The sequence below is a fragment of the Aythya ferina genome (genome assembly GCF_964211825.1).
Source record: "Aythya ferina genome assembly, chromosome: 1".
Taxonomy (NCBI): domain Eukaryota; kingdom Metazoa; phylum Chordata; class Aves; order Anseriformes; family Anatidae; genus Aythya; species Aythya ferina.
Genome location: NC_140296.1, coordinates 97,484,504 through 97,502,021, shown reverse-complemented (window position 1 = coordinate 97,502,021; position 17,518 = coordinate 97,484,504). Strand labels below are relative to the sequence as shown.

At 42.9% G+C, this 17,518-nt stretch overlaps 1 protein-coding gene across 1 annotated transcript in view; it reads left to right on the top strand.

The window, feature by feature from the left end:
* Window positions 1–11,867: 11,867 nt before the first annotated feature.
* The window catches only part of NRIP1 (nuclear receptor interacting protein 1), a 146,311-nt gene continuing 140,660 nt past the window's right edge, over window positions 11,868–17,518 (top strand). The window contains exon 1 of the mRNA XM_084511792.1: window positions 11,868–12,106. The gene's annotated coding sequence lies outside the window, so the exon portion shown is untranslated. The remainder of the gene's footprint in view (window positions 12,107–17,518) is intronic.

The following is a 17,518-nucleotide window of genomic DNA, read 5'->3' as shown; positions in this document are numbered from 1 at the left end:
TGATCACGCCGAGCCCTTGAGGGTTGCGGTGTGCTTTGTGATGATGCCGTCTGCTCCACATCCTCTGCCAGCCAGGAAGCTCAGCGACACACAGAGCTCTCCCCTCCCAGCCTCCTCACCTGCTGGCCTCGCGTGCCTCACCATGCAAGTCTTCGTTCCCCAGGCATTGGCAGGCACGTTTCCCTGTCCATCAGTGCAGCCATGGTTGTTTCATAAATGCGTGAGCAAGGCTTGCGCCCTCATTTCATATAATATTTAATTAGATGAAAACTAGATGTTTCTTAAATACTGCCTTGTATTCTACTACTGGAATGCCACAACAGTTTGGTTTGTATTGAGATTTGCACTTAGAAATTTCTCTGTACATTCAAGAGTAGGTGCTGTGACTGAAGAGCAGCCACCCAATCAGGCACAACAAAGCTTATAATTTAATTTCTGAGACTGCAAGTAAATCCTTTAATTAAAGGAGTCTTGCATACTTTAGTGGTTCCTTCTGGAACCACAGGAACCTCCTGAGGACACAGATGTCCTGCTCCACTTCTTCTACCCTGTCCTGTTCCTGGACCTCCCCCTTTTCATTAATGTGAGCACAACAGGGTGACTCTCGACTCATTCATGCTCAAAGTCTGATCAAGCACTTGGGGTTCACTGAAGGACAGAGCTACGGCAGCTTCTCTGTGCTCTCCCTGGTGACACCACTGTGACCAGTGTGACCAGGTAAGTAGAAGCAAAGCTCCTGCCCCTGAGGGCAAAACGTACCTGCTGCAATTTGCCTCACATAAGATCATTTCCATCTGCCTCTCACAACACAACCTCTCCACCCATGCCTCACCCCTGCTCACTGCTTTGCTGCACCCAAAAGCACGTGGGACACACCACACGTGCCCCATGGAGCCCCTCTTGGGCACTCCAGGTATGCCTGCTTCTACACATGGCCACTCCAAGAGGAGTTTCTGCGAGATCCTGGGCAGAGCCTGTGCAGTGGACGTTCACCCATCTGGTATTTCATATGTGGTCCCAAAAAGAGGATCAAGCTGCTGGTGGCTGCTCTGGGGAGGGAGTCTGCCCTACACTGCATCAGGGTCCAGCCCCAAGCTGCCTCATTATATGCTTTGCATAGAAAGCTGGAGCCTTCTTGCACAACACCACCTCCTTGCAGGAGGCACTCACTCTAGACCTGCAACAGAACCAACCTGTAGATACAAGGCTATCTCTCTAGCCTAACTGTTATGGAGAAATGCAGCAAAGTTTATCCGTTAGGAAAGGAGACTGATTTTTTAAATTATTTTTCCCCATAAAGTGCATATGCCATCCTGCTTTTAAAATGCCTGCAACCAAGATTTATTTTCAAGCAGTGGTATAAACAAGGCTGTGAAGTGTTAGCTACTATTAAATAATTAATTTTTTTTTGGACCACTTGAGCTCATGCGTGATTTTCTCTTCTTTTTTTTTTTTTTTTTTTTTTTTTCTCTTTAACACAATTTAGCAATTCTGCTACTCTACAGATGGCTACAAAAATTATTCAGCAAAAAACATTTGAGGGCTTTTTAACCTTCAAAAGATATTCCAGAACTTTCATTTTTAAAACTTTTCTGCATATTTAAAAGTATTGGTAGATCTTGTTAATATTCAAATTCCTACTTAAAATAGTAAAAATATTTTGACATATTTCTGGGAGTAGTCAACCCTGTTAACTTCCACTTAACGTGCAATTATTCAGGAATATTATAGATCATTATGTGGCTTTGGGGAAAAATCAGTACGACTTAAGTGCCCATTAGTGAAAGTGAAATGGTAGTAGAACACCTATGAAAGCACATGTGGTATTCCCATGAATATCAAATTAATTCATTATGATAGCACTACTAAAGTGTTAAACTATTTCCTATTTCTTGACACAAGATTTATTTTCCAAGGCTGGAATATAAACACTGTCCAGTAATGGTGTAGGAAAGGGTTTGTCATTGGAAAGGTTTATGTAAGAGATGGCCTTGGGTGTCTGTGTTACGCTTCTGTTGGTGGCTCATTTCTTCTGTCTCCTTGTTGGCATCTGGATAATAACTTACACAACAGAGACTTCCTTTCCAAAATCTGCCTGGATGCAAGGGAGAGCAACACTCTGTTTGAAGTAAACCATCCCCTGTGTGGAGGTTGGTGAGAGCACGCTTACAATTACACACTAAATAAGGGCACATACCAACAGGAGCCAGGAAAGTGGATTCTGCACTGCAGAGCACTCACCAGACTGTGCATCTCCCCTTCCTGGCAGTCCTGGTGCTCCAAGGGGAGAAAGGACAGGCAGCAACCCCTTGCCAACCTAAGGGTAGCCATTTCAGCCACTTGAGCCATCAGCACACCTGGAGCAGATGAACTTCTGCCCCATCCTGGGCTTTAAGCAGGGCTCACACAGCTAGCTCCAGCTTTCTGTGAGCATCTAATGTGTTTCCCTGGCATAGCACTACAGCACCTCTATAGAATCTCATGGTCCAGAGGCTTCAGACTTTTGGTGTTTCTGACTAGTTATATCCATGTGCCTGATGCAATCAGGGAGCAGGCAGAGGTTATGGCACAGTGGAATGACCAGGAATATGACATTTTGTGACATCTCTCTGATATATCACGGCATACCTACCCCTTATGGGTAAGTAAATAAAATGTTTTCTCATCTGTTGCTCGCTTATTGTAGGTTCAGTTCAGAAGCCAGCATGGTAGTAGGAAAACTGCACCTCTCAGGCCAGGATAGGGTATATATGCTCACCTGGCAAAGGAATAGGGAGGAAGTCTAGACACTAGCACTGCTCTGAGATGTCACTAGTAGGTGGCAATTGGAAAAGGAAGAATGAGGAGTTTCTGCCTTGCAATGGATCTCAGGCTAGATCTTATACAATGCCTCATGCTTCCTGATAGACAGGAAAAACTCAATGGACACCTCTGCTGTTCCAAAGGTACCTCATGAAGGCTTCAGTCGTGTGAAAATTAAAACATGCATTCAGTCCCACGTCATACAGCTGGGACACGCAGTGATGCTTGTCTAAAAGAATGATCATTTTTTAAACCTAAGACAGGCATTTGCATTGTGACCAAGATCACTGTGTGTGTGTGTATTTTGCAAAAATACTTTGACCTCAGAGAGTTATTTGCACAACACAGCATTCAAAGCTGACCTAACTGGTAGTTTTTTATATTGCTTTAATGGATGCTTTTTAACAAAAAGATCCACTTTTGCATTTCTCTTAAGTTCCCCGATTTCTATTACCTAAATAGTGGTTACATTCAATAAAAACAAAAATTCCACAACTTCTGAATGTGCAGTATGATCTAAAGATGTATTTCCCCAAAAGATGCCAAGAATACAATCTTTAACGTAGGAAAAATAGGGGGGAGACATCCTAAGAAGCTTTTTCAAAGTGTATTAGTTTAAGAAATCTCAACAATTTCCATTTAAAAGCAAACAACTTCAGGAAGTTTATTCAGGAAGTGAGTATCACACTTCAATGCACTGGTGATGCAATTGGCATGGTTCATATCCTATTCCTAGGAAAAGACCCGCAGATTATCCTTGCTCTCCATTTGCCCTCCAGTCCATCACCCTTCATTCCGTGACCCATTTAGCTGTTTGGTCACTAATCTGCTCCTGTAGAAAATGTCTCCCAGCTGCCAGGGCACTTCACACCTATTACCTGTTGTCACCTCGTGTGACATAGATTCAGTCACTCAGAATATTCCCCGGTCAAGTGACACCCAACTGATTCACCTCTTCCATTTTGTAATTAAAACTCTGTTGACCTTGCAGGGGGTTGGGAGTGCCTTTTGTTGACTTAGATGCTCAGTGTAATTTTTCCATCAGGCCCAAGACTTTCTGGTGATGGTCATCTGCAAACTGAATGTCCTGCTGGGGAAAGTGTTCCCCAAAATGACAGTACACTTGGAGGCATTTAAACCAGGAATGTTTTCTTCAGAAAAATGCAGGAATTCACATACAGGGTAATTAACCCTGGACAACGCTTAGGAAATCTACATGAATAGTACTGTCACACTAAAGCCAATATATCCTAGACCAATAAAACAGAAGAATTAGGAAATTGAGAGGAAAACAGATGCAGCCTATGTTAACATGATACACATTTGTTCTTTGCAAAGTGGTAAAAAACTTTCACAGAGTTTCTTTGGTCAGAACAGCTCTGCAGAGACCAAAAGCTACTTTAAAACCACATAGAGTTGTGAAAAATGCCAGATGCTGAAGAAAAATCAAGCACAGGGAAGAACTCATCTAGTAAGACTTCTTAAAAATAAATCTAATGAGTTGTTGACAGTACTACAGAATTAGATGCATTATTATTACCTCAACAATTTGCCAGGTTTGATGTTTTGTTTGTTTGTTTGTTTTTGTCTTAGAAGTAGAGGGACATGAAAGTAATTACAAGTAGGGGAGGAAAATTGATGTCCCAAATGCAGGTCATGTGAAGCAACTCTGACATCTCCCTGATGAATTGAGTAGATACTTTAGACAAGTAAAATACAATAAAACTAATCTATGTAGATTTTAACGATTAATTTCATATGTTGCCATACAATAAATTAAACTAAATAAAGCTAGTGTTAGGAGAAATATTTTGTATATAGTTAAGGATCTTCCTAAATAGCATTTGGGAGGTGTGAGGATGCTGGAAAATGGTGCAAGGAACAGTCTTGAAACCAAACAATCTTTCTTTAAGGGTCTTGGCACAATGATAGGAATGTACAAATGAAATGTGCTGATCTCAATGTTAACGTCGAGGTAGTGTTAATATAGAGGACTATTAGGATATCGCATGGAAAGAAATAAATGACAAATGGAGTAATTGAAATTGGATTAAATTCAATTATACCAATTGCAAGGGCACATGCTCAGGGACAAGTAGCAGAAATCTCATAAATTGGGAACTTTCAAGTGGAAACCAGCCGAGTACCCTACAGACTCTGGTACAGTTATTCTTTCTGCATAAATACTAAGCCCTTATATAACTCAGCCATGAAAGGCAGAAACACAAATGAAGGCTGGGCTGGGCAGCCAGAAAGAAAGGAACGTGAAAACATCACTCGGCATTTTGGGCATCTGATCATCCGTGTTCAGGAAAGATTACTACAGATGAAACAGATGCAGACAATGATCAGGGAAAGAGAACAGTCACGAGTAGGCTGGAAATCAAAAGAAGATATTTGAATGTAGAGCAGAGAGATTCTAGAAAAATCCAGGCCAAAATTGTACCTTCTATTAAACTGGTGATCAATCAGCTTATGAAAAGGATTGTATGACATAATTGTGGAGGTAAAGGATTTGAGCATAGGACACCCATAGGAAAATCCCCAAATTTAATCTGTGGAGAAGGAGAAAATGAGGTCGGGAGAGGAGAAAGACCTCGCAAAATAGATTTTGTGGGGGTCCTCACTATGATGAGAATGAGGAAATACCTATCTTTGGTTTGTGAAGGTGAACTGCTGTCAGAGGAGTGCAAGAAAAAGTGCTGAAACAACTTGACAAATTAAATTGCAATAAATCACCAAGACTGGAGCCTATTCATCTCAAAGTTCTGAAGGAGCTAAACAAAATAGCTGAGCTATTAAACATATGTAATTTATCATTAAAAACAGCTACTAGATCAGAGATTTGGAAGAGAGCCAGCGGTATTCAAGATCTATAATTTAAGTAGGTACCCCGGGTGAGCCTAAGGAACATGGCTGTGGTACTACCAGAGCTGGCCTGTGGAGGAACTGCATCAGCAGCAATGATGTTTCCATGGGGCTGTCTTAGGAAGTGCCTCACATGAACCACAATACCTGGGGGGTGAAAACATTGCCTGGAACCGGGGCTCGTGTATTGGAATACATAAGATGGAAGCTAAGGAAGGAAGAGATCACCCCTGTGGAGATGACAAGCTCCTGGTGTTAGCCAGGAGCATGATGGTGTTACCCAGCACCATGCAGCTCCACTCTATGCCAAGGCATTCTGTAACAGAGACTAACATATGATTTGCTCTTATATGTTGCCTTCAACAAGTCTGTTTACCTTTAAAGGTTCTTATTTATTTATTTATTTATTTATTTATTTATTTGTGATATTTGATTTCCTGCAGTCACTTTTATGGATCAGGATGCCATTATGCATAATGTTGTTTAGGCAGAGAACAGAACATACAGGAGAATACTATCCAATTATCCAGCAGAGACAAGAGAAGTCTGGGCCAGCAGAGGTGGGACTAGAGGAAAATTTCAATCCAGGTTGAAAGGATGAGCAGGCACCCCGGCCTACCCAGTTTTCCCTGAGAGCTGTTAAGAGGTGTTTGAGGAGAGGACTGCAGCTGCACACTGGTGCATTGGGTGTGAGAGGCCCCAGGGTGCAAAGCTTTACATGGTTGTTTGGAAGTTGAGCAACCTGTAAATGAGGGATGCTACAAGTGGCCAACAGACGGCAATAATCTTTCCAAGATCAGAGTCTGTCACTTCTGTTGAACTGAAAATCAGTTCAACAGAAGTACCATTCTGAACCAATTATTTTCAGCCTTTTCTTTTTCAAACTCTTTAAATATTTCCTGAGAGAGATGCAAACAACACATAGCATATTTGAGCCTAAGGACAGCAGGCTTGCTTTTTGAGTTAATTTTCACAGACCATTTAAGAGCAGTTAATGGTGCACAATTTAAAAACTACTGTTTCATACTTTTATATGTGGTAAAGAACAGGATGTAGCACTATGGATAATAATCTAAGTTCAGTAATTTATATATTATATACATTTGAACATACATCTACCTAATTTCAAAGACAGATGACAGGTCTTCTGCTTATATTGGAGAACTCACAGAAGTAGTCCTATTATAGTCCAGTTTATAAAAAACTTACTTCAGGAAATCATCATCATCATCATTATTATTATTTATACATAGCCTCAAACAGACGTTATCCAAGAAAGGTACATTTAAGTGGCATGTTTTACGGCAAACTCTACCATCAGAATTTGAATGCAGGACTGGAAGCTTAGGTGCCTAGAAATCAGGAATAGATGACAGCATTTTAATTACTCTCATATAATGGCAACTTGCACTAACAACTGGCCTGAAAGTCAGGAATACACTCATGTAGCTACAAGAGATCCATTTTCTGAACTTCAGAGCCATCTCAGGCATTGGCTGTGCAGTTCTGTCAGTGTGGTCAGGCCAGCTGAGCACAACAAGGAAAAGAAACCCGTCGCCCAAGCTGTACTCATGACCCCATGGCGACAGAAGGGTGCTCTTGTACACTTGGCTAACGCCAACTGTGGGAGATGGCTTGGCTGTGCTACCGGGAGGTCTCCATTCACTGGCATAGGATGTATCTCCACCACCAGGTTCTGTTCACATTTCATTGCATCCTGCTGCCCCCTGAGCTGTCCTTTCCCTTCACTCCCAGGTATACAACAAAACTACAGACCCAGGCCATTAACCTTGGGGCTTGAGATCCTCCTCCTAGAAGTTTCTAGCTTCTCTGGGAGCTTCCAAAAATTGCCTTAACAGAGATAATCTACAGTAAACCTACAAGAGCTTAGAGCAAAGGAAAAGCTTTCTGTTTTCAATGTCATTAGCCATGTTATACAATGTTTCCCAGTACTTCAATCACCAAAAAAAGCAGGAGGCAAAAGTAAGGACTGAGAATTATGGCTGCCATTTGGGAGAACTGAGATTAGATAAGCATCCTTTTAGCTCTAACAGGCTTGTCCAGCTAATTTCAAAGACAGTATTTTGTATATGAAGAAAAAAAAATCAAAAATAAAGATGTCTTTATTCCAGTTGAAAAGACCCCCAACCACCCATGAAGGTAAAGCATCATGGTTTAAATGTAAATGAAATGTTATTCGCTGCTCTAATGGCGTCAATGAACTTTTGCTTGAAAGAGAATTTATCCCCAGACTGCAAGTTCCGCAGTGCTGTTAATTCCTGATGCACAGGCTTGTAAGATTCATTGACCTATTTAAATGCATTTCACTGTTAAGAGGCCTGATTACCCTGGACTGGCCAAACTAGTCCCACTCAGTATCTAAATGCGACATCGTAACTCCAGAGTGATTCATTATTATATGATAAGGATGCCAGGAAGCAGCAAACATACAAAGTGGGGAGGGAATGCAAGCGGGAAATATCTGACATTCAAAGATGGTGCTTGATGCTGGCTTAGTGAATTTTAATGAACATTGAGTTTGGACCATTTCCTGCTTATGCTAATAAGAGGGTTGCTTTATCAGAAATTAACCTGGTTTAAATGCAAGACGTATGAAAAGCGTTAGCATGGTTGAAGAATACACCTAAAATCCCTTTTGCTTTAAAAAATGTAGTGCTATTTTGGAACCAGGTCAGGAGACAAGTCTGTTGTAACTGACTCAGTTATAATTATAGTACAGATCAGGCCCTGACTGCACTGTAATTGTATAGTATGACAGGCTCGTGCATGAACTAAGAGTAGGAGTCTTGGCTAGAGTGAGACAAATTCTAATATCATAAACATAACAGTGAAAATCATAATTACAGATAAGTAGCTGAGGATCTGGGATGTAACAGGCACAGACCAATTGCTGGTGACCTGGGAGGGACTGACTCAGCTCTGCACTGCAGCTCGACAAAGCAGCCAGGCTACAGTCACTGTGTTTGGCCAGGACTAAAAATGAGTGGTGGGGTGGATATGCCTCCTGGGTCTTTGGCAGTTGGTGGTGAAACAGGGGCACATTTTTTGCTGTGCCCTGGTGGGGGGATCACTGACAGTACACAAACACCTGCCTGGCAGAGCAACATCAAGTGCAGTAACAGTGGGGTACCGGCATTGCTCCCCCAACACATGCAGGACAGGCGAGCAGCTCCAGAGGGTCTTGCTGGAGTTATGCTACACATCACCATCCTCCCACAGCATCTCCTCTTCTAATGCTCTGTCAGGACAGGTAAGGAGTGCCATCCCCTCAGCTGGCAGGAGACCCATAGTGACTGTACCGTCAGCACACATGTTCAGCAGCCCCCTCTGCCATGCAAAAGGAGACCTACAGCAAAGGCATGGAATAGGCAGCCAGTGACAATACTGTTTCTGCAGGCCAATTCATCAGCCTCCATGTACCAGGCTTTCATGCCTCAAGGTTTGGTTCAAAGCAGTCAGGGCACCAAAGAGAGAGGAAACTGCAGAGAGTCAGACACCAAGTGCAGGTGTCTTCAGCACCTCATCTTGGGTGTCCTTGGCTGCAGGGAGGTAGCGAATACTTTGCCTGGTGCTCATTCTCCTGTTACACCTTTCCTTTGGGATTTGGTGATGATATCAGTGCCTTTTATAGAACGGGACAGTAGTTACGCACTTTGATGGGCTTCAGGAAACACAAGTTCAGGGCCCTTCTCAGGTTCATGGATTCACATCTGACCTTTCTTGCTTCCCAGAACAGCATCCTTTAATCACCAAGCTCTAGGCTACAGAGAACAAATGGGTTCTCCCCACCCTTCCAGTGCTGTGTGGAAGATATATTCCACCCCCCATAGCCTTCCAAAAATGGGTGAGGAAGGGAGACACAATTATCCATTTCACATTAAACAGTTACTGGAGTTGACATTTGAGCATACAACAAAAAAACAACAGATGGATATTGACAGATGGAGAAGCATGAAGAGACAATGAGACATCTTCAACCACTCTTATCTGCTTCTGCAACATGTTATTGTTTCCCCTACCATCTCTTTCGACCCCAGCCCCATTTTCAAGTGCCACTCCATATGCTTCCTTTCTTTGCCTCCATATGTCTTAAACATGTAAAAAAAAATAAAAATCCACTTCTTCTTGCCCGATTCAGCTAATTTCTCCCCCTGTAAAATCTGCATTCTGTTCTCTCTAGTCCATAGAAGTGCCTTCTGGCACTACCAGCAAAGTCACCAGTGAGTTCTTCCTCCCTTCCGTTTTAGGGTGACTGCACACCCTCCCTTCCTGAAAACCACCTGTTCTCCAGCTTTCAGAAACACCTCATGTTTCTTGTTTTCCTCCATTCCCATGCCATGACACACTTCCACATCTTCAACTACCTCTTTCAAACTCAGCAACTTAACTTCCTCATTTCCACTTTGCTTTGCTAACTGCTTGCTTTACCTTGTCAGCTGAATGTCCTGAATCTTTGCAAAAAGAAAGCCAAAACTAAATCTCAAGCATTTTCATTAAGTTCCTGCTCTTCTTAATGCTTGTTAAGCGTGCAAAATTATCATCTATTTTTGACTCACTGCTTCTCATCCAATTTCTTCACTGTCACTCAGTCTTCAGATCCACACAGTAATACTTCCCCTACCATCTACAACAAACAAATGTGCAAGCACTTAGGTTATAGATAAGCGATATGTTCTTTTTTTGGCTCCTGATATTTTACTTAAGCCCATTTGTATCTTACCTTTCACTTGGATCATATCCTGTTCTTCTTCAAGTTCTTTCACAGGCCTTCCTATTAAATTTAGGTTCTTTCCCTCTCACCTTCACAGACTTGCACAATTTAGTGCACAATTTAGTGCATTTCTGTATCTTCTTCTAATAGATGTTATCTGCAGAAACACTTTATTCCCCACTTTCAAAGATTCTGTCCTGTCTTTTCCTTCCCTATTCTTGGAAACGATCCATTGGCCCAATCCATCTAATTTTCATTGGCTTCTCTCTGAGAAGAGCTATAAATCTTACCCTCCCTGCTCTCAATATTAGAAATTACTAATAAAGACAAATGGAAGCATTAGCCAGATGCAAGCAAACGCTCATGCTTGTTTACTTATATTTCATTGTTTATATGAAAATTTTGTTTGTGATTATAAACCTTGGTAAGACCTTTGTCTCTTCTGATGTGCTTTCTAAGCACCTGGCTTGTTTTGAGATGTATATAAATTACACTCAAAATGTCATGAAATTGAACTAACATTTAAAGCTTTGCAAAACTTGTCTCCACCAAATGGTGGTACCTGAATTCAGTGCTTCATTTGGAGCCTGGCATGCAATATCATTACAATAGAAGGTGAAATAAAGAAGAGTAGTATGGACATGTCGCATACCTGCTATTCACCATCTGTTCTTCTCAGTGACAGAATGATACAGACTCTCTTTACAGAGGGGCCTTTGACTTGACAGAAAAGGGAAAATCATTCTTTTTAATTTTATTATGTACTGTAGAAATATTTAAGATTTTATTTTTAAGATCCAGATAAAATGAATAAACTTAGTATATTTTAGTGTTCTGTGATGATGCATAGGAGGATTGCTAATGTTGGAATCCATAAACTAGCGTGCTATTTCTATGAAAACACAGAACTGACGTAAGAGGAGCACAAGGCACCAAGAATAATCCTTGCCCCACCCCCAGCCCCTTTTGGAGTCTTTTCATACTTCAGATTACGGGCTCTGAAAGGAGCACCAGAGGTTATCTTAAAAAGATGCTGAAATTTTCAGATTATCGGGGTCAGACTCATTATGGGGGAAGAGGTGCCATTATGGGATTGGCAACAATTCCACAAAACATCTGCAAAACAGAGAGGGGGCACTGGCCCCTGCCTCACATGCAGGCAGCTGAACCTGGGACACCCCGGGGCAGAGGGGCTCTGCTGATAGGCACCTTCTTCACAGGTGCACCCCCACCCCTGCCAACTTTCAGAGGGGATGAGCAAGCACCTCTGCTGAGCACCGATGGCCAGTCATCAACTTGGCTGACCCAGCAGGGTGAGCGGAGGCGCTGGGGCTGGCCCCCCCCCCCCTGCTCCGGCCTCCCTTCTGGCTTCCTGCCCCCCACCATCGGCTTCCCACGGGGGCCTCCAGTGGCAGCTGCACCGGCCAGGTGCTGGGGGTAAGCTAACACCCGCCGGCCGACAGCTCCCTGTCGCGACATGCGCTGCCACACGGCGCTGCCCGCCTCACGCGGGGAGCCGCCCGGTCTTTTTAGGATTTCCAGGAAGAGCTTTGGCATCTGACCTTCAAGTGTTATTAAAAGAAATCAAAGGTTGTGTAACAGCCTGTGAGAGCCCTGCATTTCTTAGCGGGGTTGTGTTTCATCAAATGCCTCCGCATTTCTGAGCTTCACAGGTTCTTTATGCCTTTACTTGTTTATCCTCTGGTAAGTATTTATTAATGGAGAGACTTATTCCTTTGCTGTACTTGTTTATCTTTCGGGGGTTTTGTTTTGTTTTTCAATTTAGAAGTGGAAGGGTCTCCCACACATTTTGCATTTCTGTCTGTGGGTTAGGGCACTGCATTGTTGTGATAGCAATCTTCCAGCTGTCCCTTTTCACCAAGGAATCCCTCCCTTCAGCTGATTTTGTGCATTATCGCCATAGTTTTTGACTAAGACTATTAATCCACCTGTCCCTCTGTGAGAGCAGCTAGATTGGTTTGTGTAAAAGGGGAGTAAGATGGCACAAACCATAAACCTGCTATTAATCCCATTAATAAGGGATTAAAGCAAAGCCCTGTGAGTAGGAAAGGCTGATTTGATTGTTTGGAACTATAACTTTAGCTCTCCCTTGTGCAAGCAGTGTTTGCTGTGAATCGCATTTCATGATTTGCATATTTGGTCTCTGAGGAAATCAAGGTTAAAAATAGCAAGGAGATTCTGCTGGCTTAAACTGGTAGCACAACCGTGCCGCCTCAGCCTAACAGTCACTTAGGTAGCAGAGGCAGAAACCCTGCCTTTTCTTGCCTGGCAGTGACTGCACCCTATAATGCTTCTTATATTGTTTGCTTATACCTTGCCTGTGACCTCTGCATGCACTTTGCTGATGTACCAGACAGGCTGCATACCTTGTTTTAGTTGGAAAGGAGCAACGGAGGAACCAGACTAAAATAAGCATTTTGCACTGCAATTTTCAGGAAAAGATTTACAAAAGCAGCAGCAACAGAAAGCTGAAGAGCGCCATATATTCCCTGTGTGCGGCTACAGAATAGAGCAACATCAATCTCATTAAAAAAAGTTGATGCCGTCTCTCTGTTAGAACTTAGCATTCTGCTTCCACCTCAGCCTTAAGAGAAGGCCCATAAATTATTAATACTAACATCAGCGTGAGACAACAGATGGTAAAGATTACTTGGAAAAAGTCTTCACACCAAAGTATTACAGCCCTGGTTTCACAGCCTGCTGGGGTTGTTTCCTGCTTCTGCCAGCTTCCCTGGCCCTGGGAGAAACCTCTCGTCCTGTACAGGGGAAGGAACCCTTGGGCAGCCCAAGGGTGCTGTCCGGGTTCAGCTCCAACAGGTACTGCATGGCCTGGCACCCCTCGCACACCACAGCATCCCTTGGGGGTCCTGGCATATGCCATGCTGAGGACGGGGCCAGGAAAGAGTGGGAAAACCTTCAGGTAGCTCTAGTGCCTTCCTTGCTGGGATGCACTGAACGTATGCACTTGCAGGTGGGATCGGCTATGTTTGCATGCTCTGTGTAAGTAAGAAATACCCACTGGTCACTTTTGAACTGCTCTTGAGCCAATGTTGATAAAAGACCTGAAATACTCACTGAAGTAAGTATATGTGCATTATGCATAAATCTTGCAAGCAATGGAATTATTTTAATGCTCCTTAGTACCGGTTTATTCAGCTTCTTCAGGCTTACAGATGTGTTAAAACTTGTGTCAAGGAAGTAAATGAGCAATTTATTTTCAGAGGGCAAACATACTGTTGTGCTAGGTAGCAGTTGTTAACAGCAGAACATGATCTTTACACTTGTTCAGGAGGTACTGGTCTATATCTCTCCAGCCCACTGCCCTGCTCACATCATTTTTGCAGAGAGCTCTGTGTCAGAGCCTCTAACACTGAGAGAATTTACCTAGCCTTTCAGAGATTTGCACAGGAAATGTCTTCTCATGGACCATTACTTCTGCAAATGCATGTGCCACGTGAGTATTGCAGTGTGATTAAATCATGGTTTAAAACATAATTCTCATGTTCCTAAATCCTCTTGGTGTTGTGGGAAATTTTCTACGAATCCAAAATAACAAAGATGTAAGCAAGCACTACCATTCCCAGACTTCAAGTGGTGGGCCCAGGTGTGGTAACGTAGGAGACACAGGGCAAATCTTTCCTTGCTGTAAAATGAGCAGGAACGGGTTCTTCATTTATCAGCCTGTTGGCAGCAAAATTGGAATCTTCTGCTCTCGAGAGGCTGCCAGTGCATGGGTGAGGGCATGGTGGCACTGCTGGAAAATGCCTTCGGCATTTGATTTATACCTCATTGTTTTCATAAACTAGTGATATCTATTTTCCTGAACAAATACGGTTAGCCCCTTCATGTTTTTGTCATACTGCCTCACAGAATGCTATGTTACCTTGGCTTTCGCCATTCATCTTGAAGGGGAAATGTCTATGTTTGCACAGCTGCCAAGCCAAAACAGTCACAGTGAAGCTGTTGCTTACATCCAGGTGGCACAGTGTCACCGCATCAAGGCTTCACCCGTGGGACTTCTGGGTTTATATTCAGCTTTACACGATGACCTGAAAAGTCAGGTGCTCTGTAGAGATTTACTCTTGATGAGCAATTTTGCAGTTCATTACAAACCTTAGATGCCACCCTGGAGTCAGTCAGCCTTTGAAATTTCCTGACTTGGGAATGAGATGCTGGAAGAGCTGTTGGAAGAAGCCTGATGTCAACAAATCATGAAATGTCGATTTTTTATTTTTATTTATTTATTTGTTTTTGTGTTTTAATCTCTTAATAATACAGGCAACCGTTTCCTGGAAATAAAACCAAGTTAGTCATTTTTGCTACTTCATTTCATTCTGGAATTATTTTCTGCCCTTAAAGTTCCGTCTTGCTATTATAAACCCTATTCCTTTGTAAAGGAATTCCCAAAGACCAGGTCCTGTTGCTGTTGAAAGTGAAGGCAACATTCAGATTAAGGTCAGCAGGGAAAGTGTTCAGGATACAGTATTAGTGGTGTAGACTGGGTTCAGATGTTAGCATTTGGTAATTCTTGGCCACCTCTACCTAGGAAAAGCAGCACCGGCAGAGTTTCGTGCTTGCCTGTGGGCAACAAACCAGTGTCTGCAGGCTCTGAATTACAATGGCGACACATCTGCTATGTCCCAGGAAATCTCATTTCCAAGTACTGAATGTGGGTAATTTGTAATCTGTTTTCTGTGAACAAATACACCCCTAATTACTACATTTATGTGGGCTTGGGAACTGAAGTCTTGTTTGCCCATGGGGTGGGTGCAGAGTGGTCTGCAGCCCCCAATCCCACTGGCATCCTAGGAAGAAAGAGGTAAATTAGAAGGGAGACTTCTAGCTGAATGTGCAAGGAGGAGGGTGTGGGAGTATCGCCATGGGGGTCGACAAACACCATGGTTGGTGATACCATCGGACTGGTGACAATGAAGCCATGAGGAATGTAAACAAGTTAGAAGGAACAAAGAAGTCATGATCCATGAGAGCCTTGCTGTCTCAAACTGCTTGTTCTCCAACCTTTAAGATGTGGAAGTTGCTAAGAGTTTGCTATTGATGGGCAAAGTTGTTGACCAATGAATAGTTTGTGGAAAAATACCACTGGTAGAGCTAATGATATAAGAAGAAGGGAGCCTGTCCTCAATAAAGTGGTTGCTGAAGTTATTGATCCCTAAACATGCCCTAGTGTTTGTGTGGTCTTTTCACCACAGAAGGGTTTGGGTCACAATTGATTTTGTCACCTTCTGGGTGAGTTTCCAGGCTCTTCACTATTGGTACCAGAAAAATCATGAAATTGTGGGCCCGAGGCAGAGGGGGCCGCTCTCCTTGCCCAGCAAAGCTTGTCCTGAGGAAGGTTGCTAAGGTTCCCTGAGGTCAAGGGAGAAAAGCAAGAAGGAGCATGTAAAAACATAGAAGTGATAAGATATGTGTAAAGCTAGGTTACACAGAGTACAGGCTGTCCTACACTGGTTCTGCCCATTCTGAGCTGTTGCTGCATGAGCAAACTCAAATTTTGAGCCATGGACTGTGCCAAGTCCCTGCACATCCATCCTTCCCCAAATATTTGCAACTCCTGTTTAGACCTCAGAATAGAAGAGGTCTGCAGATCTTTAAATTATGAGCCATAGTCCTTAGTGAAGTGGCCTTTTGACTGATGTGAAGCAGTTGGCCTCAGGGAAATCAAACAGTAATAAAGAACTGGGGGAAGCCTCTTTGGCCCTGCTGTTAAATATTAGGGCTGGAAGGATGATAGGAAGACACTTCAGCATCATGCAAGTATGTATAGAGGGTTGAAAGTCATTGACAGTGTTTTTAAATATAGATTTGACACAGTTGAAAATAGTGGGTGCCATTTTTCTCAAAAGAAAAAAAAAAAAAAAAAAAAAGAGTACCTGTTTAGCTCTTCATGTTATGCTGTGTGCACAATGAGGATGCACTATATTTTGTGTAAGATCATCTAGTGGCCTATACAAAATAAAGCTGTTATTAAAGAGAACATTGAAGTCATTGAAACAAATGTAACTGAAAATATTGGTATGTCAGAGATATATATATTTTTAAATATATATATTTAATATATATATATTTTTATATATTTAATATATATATATTATATTTTTAATATATATATTATATATTATATATTATATATATATATTTATAAATATATATATAAAAATCATTAAGATTCCTGGGAGGGGAGGGAAACTGCTTGCCACTGGGTAGAGGAACTAAATGCTGAAGGGAGGAGTAGATTTTTATAGGTAATAAGGCTATGAAATGGCAAAGTTTGGTCTGGGAGAAAAGTAGAGCTTCAAAGGAGGAATGTGAGCAACTTGGATGGCAGGCTGCCTTTATGTCTGTCCTTAGCAAACTGGAAGATGAAAGGCTCTGCACTCAAAGGACCTGCTTTCCTGTTGCCTTTCACCTGCTGAGCTTATTTGTATCTATGCAAAGGGCATGCACGTTGCCAGGGCTCTTGTTCACTGGCTTGTTGCCTGACTATATAGGATGAGTCAGGCTGTATGCTGTGCCCAGCGTACATGGGGATTCGTATATCCTACCGCATGCTGCTAATGGTGCCGTCTGCCTGCTGTGCTGGCAATGGGTGTGAATATCCTCGCTGTCATGGCATGGTATATCTGTAACGCAGCGTCTGCAAGCACACATGAGGCAAGATACTGGGACGTTGACAGATTTTTCATGGCTGTCTTGTTGCCCTGCTGAGGACCACAGCGCGGTGCTGCTGCCCTACTGCCCACCACCTCACTCCCCCTCTACTGTGGCAGCAAGGGCGAGAGCCTCTCCATTGCTAGCCATAGTGGTGGCCCACTGGCTAATGAAGGAGCCCAGGGGCATGTGGAAATTGAGCTGGGGTGGAGGAGAAAGAGGGAGGGGTGAGTGGGGGGCTTCCCTGTGGTCCTGAGCTCCCCAGGGCCAGGAAAGAGAGGAAAAAGGGATCTCTGTGCTGAGAGCTACCAGCATAGCCATCAGGAGGGCATGGGAACTGCACAGGGAAAATGCTGAAGTGCTGAAGGATCAGGAGTTGATGGAGGAGTCTGTACAGCAGGATGTGTATTCCACTTTTTTTTTTTT